The 5281-nt window shown below is 35.6% G+C and overlaps 1 pseudogene; it reads right to left on the reverse strand.

Moving 5' to 3' along the window:
• Nucleotides 1–639: 639 nt before the first annotated feature.
• Nucleotides 640–1579, reverse strand: LOC104676884 (annotated as a pseudogene).
• Between the last annotated feature and the right edge of the window lie 3702 nt (nucleotides 1580–5281).

Here is a 5281-nt window from a genome sequence, read left to right on the forward strand (position 1 = left end):
CACATGATAATGGATGATACACAAGATTCATTCCCATCTATTATTTTGTCTGGTACCATTATTTGATTTAGATATATTGCATAGGATTTGCCAACAATGATTTTTATAACCAATAATTCCATGATTTTGCTTGAGTAATCCCTTTTAATGGCAAACTTCAGGTCACAACAGTAACTATCAGTTCAACCACACCAAGGTTTCTAAAGACAATGGCTTCTCCACCTGGCATCACCCTAAAGGAATTCAAACTTCACATTCTTGGGGAAATTTAGCAAGATGGCTTCAGAGTAGACTAACTTTACACAGCATTTTATATTTTTTAAAGTCATTTATTCAGCATCATAATCAGATTATTACATTTAGCAATCAACAGCATGGGTGCAAACAAACAAACAAACAAACAAACAAACAAACCTACAGTAGAACCCTTTGTTGGAATGTTTTACATTTTCCACAGAACAGAAGCTAAAATAACCTGCTTTACAATTAGTCACAAATACAGTCCTTGAGTTTTTTGCCTAAAACTGTCTTCTTTGGACCTGCCACCACTGTGCTTGGCTGAGTTTACAAACCTTTTGTAACCTGCAGCTTCCCTGTCACTTCTCTGGCTCTCCTCTTCTGCTGAGCTTTGTTTTCTAATTAAAATCTTCTTCCACAGCCATAGCTACTGCCACTAATGAAACCACCAGAGCCACCTTGGTTTTGTGGTTTGGCAACGTATTAGTCTCCACCACCATAGGGGCCAGAGCTTCTGCCTCCAAAGTTTCCTCCTTCCATGGGTCCAAAATTTGAAGACTGATTGTTGTAATTGGCAAAATCATTGTAGCTTCCACCATGTCCAAAATTGCTCCCATTATTACCAAATCCATTATAGCCATCCTCACTGATGCCATATCCACCACACCACAGTTGCCACCAAAGCCACCACTACCGCTGAAGTTTCCTCCATGAACAAAGTTGTCATTCCCACTGAAACCACCTTCACAACCACCAAAGTTTCCAGAAGCACTTCAACCTCTTTGGCTGGATGAGGTACTAGCCACCTCTTGCTTTGATGGGGCTTTCTTAACTTCACAGTTGTGGCCATTCTCAGTATAGTATTTCTGAACGACAGTCTTATCCACGGAGTCATGGTCATCAAAATTTACAAAGGCAAAGCTTATTTCCCTGCCATGGCCTTGGTCAGTCATGATTTCAATCACTTCAAAGTAATCTCTTAGGTGATGTTTTTCAGTGTCTTCTTTAATGCCACCAACAAATATTTTTGTCACGTTTCAGTGGGCACCTGGTTTTGAGAATCTTCTCTTGAGACAGCTCCTTTTGGTTCCACAACTCTTCTATCCACCTTGTGTGACCTTGCATTCCTGGAGGCATCCACCTGATCCACAGTGGCATTTGTGACAAACCCAAAGCCTCTGGAGTGCTTGGTGTTTGGTTCTCTCATTATCACACAGTCTGTGAGCTTTCCCCATTGCTCAAAATGACTCCTCTGACTCTCATCAGTTGTTTCAAAGCTCAATCCTCCAATGAAGAGCTTTCTCAGCTGTTCAGGCTCTTTATGAAACTCTGACTTAGGCATGACTGCAGGGAGAAGAGAGCCTTTAACAACGCTTCCTGGGCACCTTCCACGGGCAGAAAGTGTGATTTTGTAAAATTATTAAACTTCGTAAAAATGTAAAGTATTTTAAGCCAACTAAAAACATAATTTTGCTATTAGTATAATTTTACCATCTGTCAGAATATTCTATCCCTTTGTATAAAAACACTTTTCTATGACCCACTTAATTTTAAATATTTTGCTTAATATATAAATCAATTTCTGCACATCAAAAACTTTATTAATTTTTACTTTTACCAATTTCTTTTACTTATTTGGATAGTAAAATCCAATTTAACTTTGAGTCCCTGGGGAATATAAAACAAATTTGTTTTATGTTAGTTGATGTTTAAATGAAAATGTGTAAGAAATCTGTAACTGAACTTTTTAATTTAAAAACGAAGTTTAGTTTTTTAAAGTTGCCATCAATCCATTTTATTTAGACTTTCTATTTGGTTCTATAAGGGATCATAACACATTTTTTTGTATTGTCAATAGTTCTGAAACATACACATATTAAAAATTCATTTAACATTTTAAGCAGTTCAAGTATTGCAAAACTGTTACATATAATACTATGCACACACACGAATACACACATGCACAATACATACATACGTGCATGTACAATTTTTTTTTGAGGAAGACACTCACTCATGATTCATCCCATTTGCTTGCTTTGAATATCAGTGTATTAAAATGTATTTTATCTCTCATACAGTGTGATAATCGTGAATGTTGAAGTAGTTCTTTTATTATTATGCTTCAATTAAATAGTGCCAACAATGCATTATTTTGGAAAGTAAACAGAGTTTTTGTGCAATATATTTAATTTCTACATAAAAAACAAACTGAAACATTGTTACTGTCTTAGTTGGAGATTAAATCCCAAGTCTACAGGCTCACTTTTCTTTCCTGTGAGCCAGCCTATCATCCTCTGCTCATGTGGGCTAGGTGTTTTTATAGAAACATACACATGAGACAGAGCACACATTGAGTGTCAAGAGACAGCCTCTTATTCTTTGACATAAAATACATTTTTAGCAACAATCACCATGATAATAATAAACACCATGATATTTTTATTATGATAAAAAATAAACACCATTATAAAAACTAAGTGGTAAGGCCATTTGAAACATAGCAAAACATTCACAAGATAGAAATGAAAGAGGTGAGGAAGAACAGAGATTATCAGTCAAAGCTCAAATAAAACAAAGAGTAAAGTGTCTTAAAGTGATAGAGAGATGTGCCTTATTACTTTAAAATAGAAAAAGTAAAGCAGTGAGATGAAAACTGAGTAGGTTAGAGGTGGGCTATTAATAAAGGGACTTGTAAAGCATAGTGAAGCTTGATAGTATCCAAGTAAATGGATTTGGGGCTCATATTGTTCTTAGTATGTGTCCAAGTTTGTTACTTATTAGATATGTGCACTTGGGCCAGGAACTAAACTTCTTTTCAAATATATGTTTTGGATGTATAAAACTGAAAAAAGAATTTTACCTTCTATGATTTTTCTAGTAGTAGGGAGATATGGCATATACATACATTAACAGAGTGCTAGAGAAAGTTTAATCCCTTGTGTCTAATATGTATTAATGTTATAAATATTATATTTTGACTTGTATCATTAGGAGTTATGCTGAGAACAACCTCCTCTACTTAAGTATCTATGCCATTATTGGGGAAGAAAAAGTCTTATTCTTCTCCAATAATTTGCATGGCCAATATTATGTTGATATATAGCTGCAAAGGACGTAGGATTCTTAATGTTTAATGATGCAGTCTTTGTAATACAATTAAGAAAGAAGAAGGTAGTTGGAAGAAGTATTGAATAATCCCATCCATAGCACAATCTATAGCACAGGCAAAAAAGCTTTCTATAAACACAATGAGACACAATTTAAAGGTCCTAACATGATGAGTTTTTCGTCTACGGCTATAGGTTAGTGAAGTTACAGGTGCTAGGAGGCATTTACTTTTTCTGTAACTTAGGAGAGAAGGTCACCAATCAGCAAAAGGTGAAGGGGGATGTGAAGCATTTTAGAAAGACGTTTTGATAGAGTTTCCAAGGAGAAAGTGAGTTAGAAGTGACTAGGAAAACAACTACATCAAAGAGGTGTTGATGTTGAGTATCACAAAACAAACCACCCAAAAATATACATAAATTTTAGAGAACATATTACATCATATTTGAAAATGTAATAGCTTAGAGAAAAATTGTTGGTTAATGTATTCAATACATAATTATTGGTTCAATTTATGTTATGCATAGCTAAAAATGACTGAAGGGTTATTACCTATATCCTATCTATAGCCCACAAATTTAAGATCTGCTTCAGGGTAAAAAAAAACTTAAAATATTATTGAAACTAACTTTATGTAACTTATAGTAAAGGAAATTATCAGAATACATTTGAAAGATAGTGTAGAATTTGGGATGGGATAAGCAAATTATCTTCATTGGATAATAATAAGCTCTCATTGAGACCAAATTTTTCAAGACTTTAATTGAGAGCAAATCATGTTTTGTTTTTAAAGCAGTGTTAAATTAATGAATTTAATTTCCAACATTCTCCAAAGAAACAGTTCATTTATGAAAAGTGAGCATTTCATCTAAAATTTTGCATCTGGTAAATATTATATCTAGGGAATATTTTAAATGATGAGAATTTCTAAAAGATTTGTAAAACAAAGTATAAGTAAATGCATATACTGTGAAAGGAAAAAAAATCTCGGAAGCTCACAATCACTAAGCCAAGGAAAAAGCCAAGTAGGGAACTATGACAGACAAACATGCCTCCCATTTTATTCCTAAATAAGGTGGCTACCAAGATGAAAATCTGCATACCACCCTCACAATTTCCTTGTGGAGAAAAGACAGACAGAACTCAAAGTCATCCTCTGAGACTGGCCTGAAACAAAAGCATATTTGATTGCTTCTTCTGCCCTATTGTTTATGTAAAAACGCAGATACACTGAGCCAGTGTTCAGTGGAAGACTGATGAGGGAGTCAAAAAAATGCATTCTTTTGTCTCTTATATACTTATGACCTGGAACCCCACCTTAAGTTGTCCTGCCTTACTGGACTGAACCAATGTACACCTTACACATATTGATTTATGTCTCGTATCTCCCTAAAATGTGTAACAGCAAGCTGTACCCTGACCACCTTGGGCTTCTGTCATCAGGACCTCCTGAGGTTGTGTCACAGGTGCATCCTTAACCTTGGCAAAATAAATGTTCTAGATCGACTGAGAGGTGTGTCAGATATTTGGGGTTCACAATTTGGCAACCAATGCAAGGGACTCTGAGTAGAGGTGGAGGCGGCTCTGACCTTTCATAAATCTCTTATCAGGTGCTTGGTACCAGCTTAAGCTTTCTTTATGGCTCTAACCAATGGGACAATTTGCTGAGGTCTGAGAGCTTCCCTCCCTCCAGAGAATCCCTGATCTCCCAAAATCTGGTTGAGATCCAAAGTTTATTTTAACGTACAACTCCTTTTCTGGAGGTTTATTTTCTTCCAATAAGGAAAGCAAGTTTTCCTGCTTCCGTAATGATGGAAGGCAGTAACTCCTTTCTGGAGTTTGAACTAGCTTCCAACACGGAAGGCAAGTTTGAATTTTCTTCTACTTCTACAATGGTAGAGAGCAGTCTTCAGCCTGAGACCCACACCAAAGTAAG

Source organism: Rhinopithecus roxellana, chromosome 8, assembly GCF_007565055.1.
Source record: "Rhinopithecus roxellana isolate Shanxi Qingling chromosome 8, ASM756505v1, whole genome shotgun sequence".
NCBI classification, from domain to species: Eukaryota; Metazoa; Chordata; class Mammalia; order Primates; family Cercopithecidae; genus Rhinopithecus; species Rhinopithecus roxellana.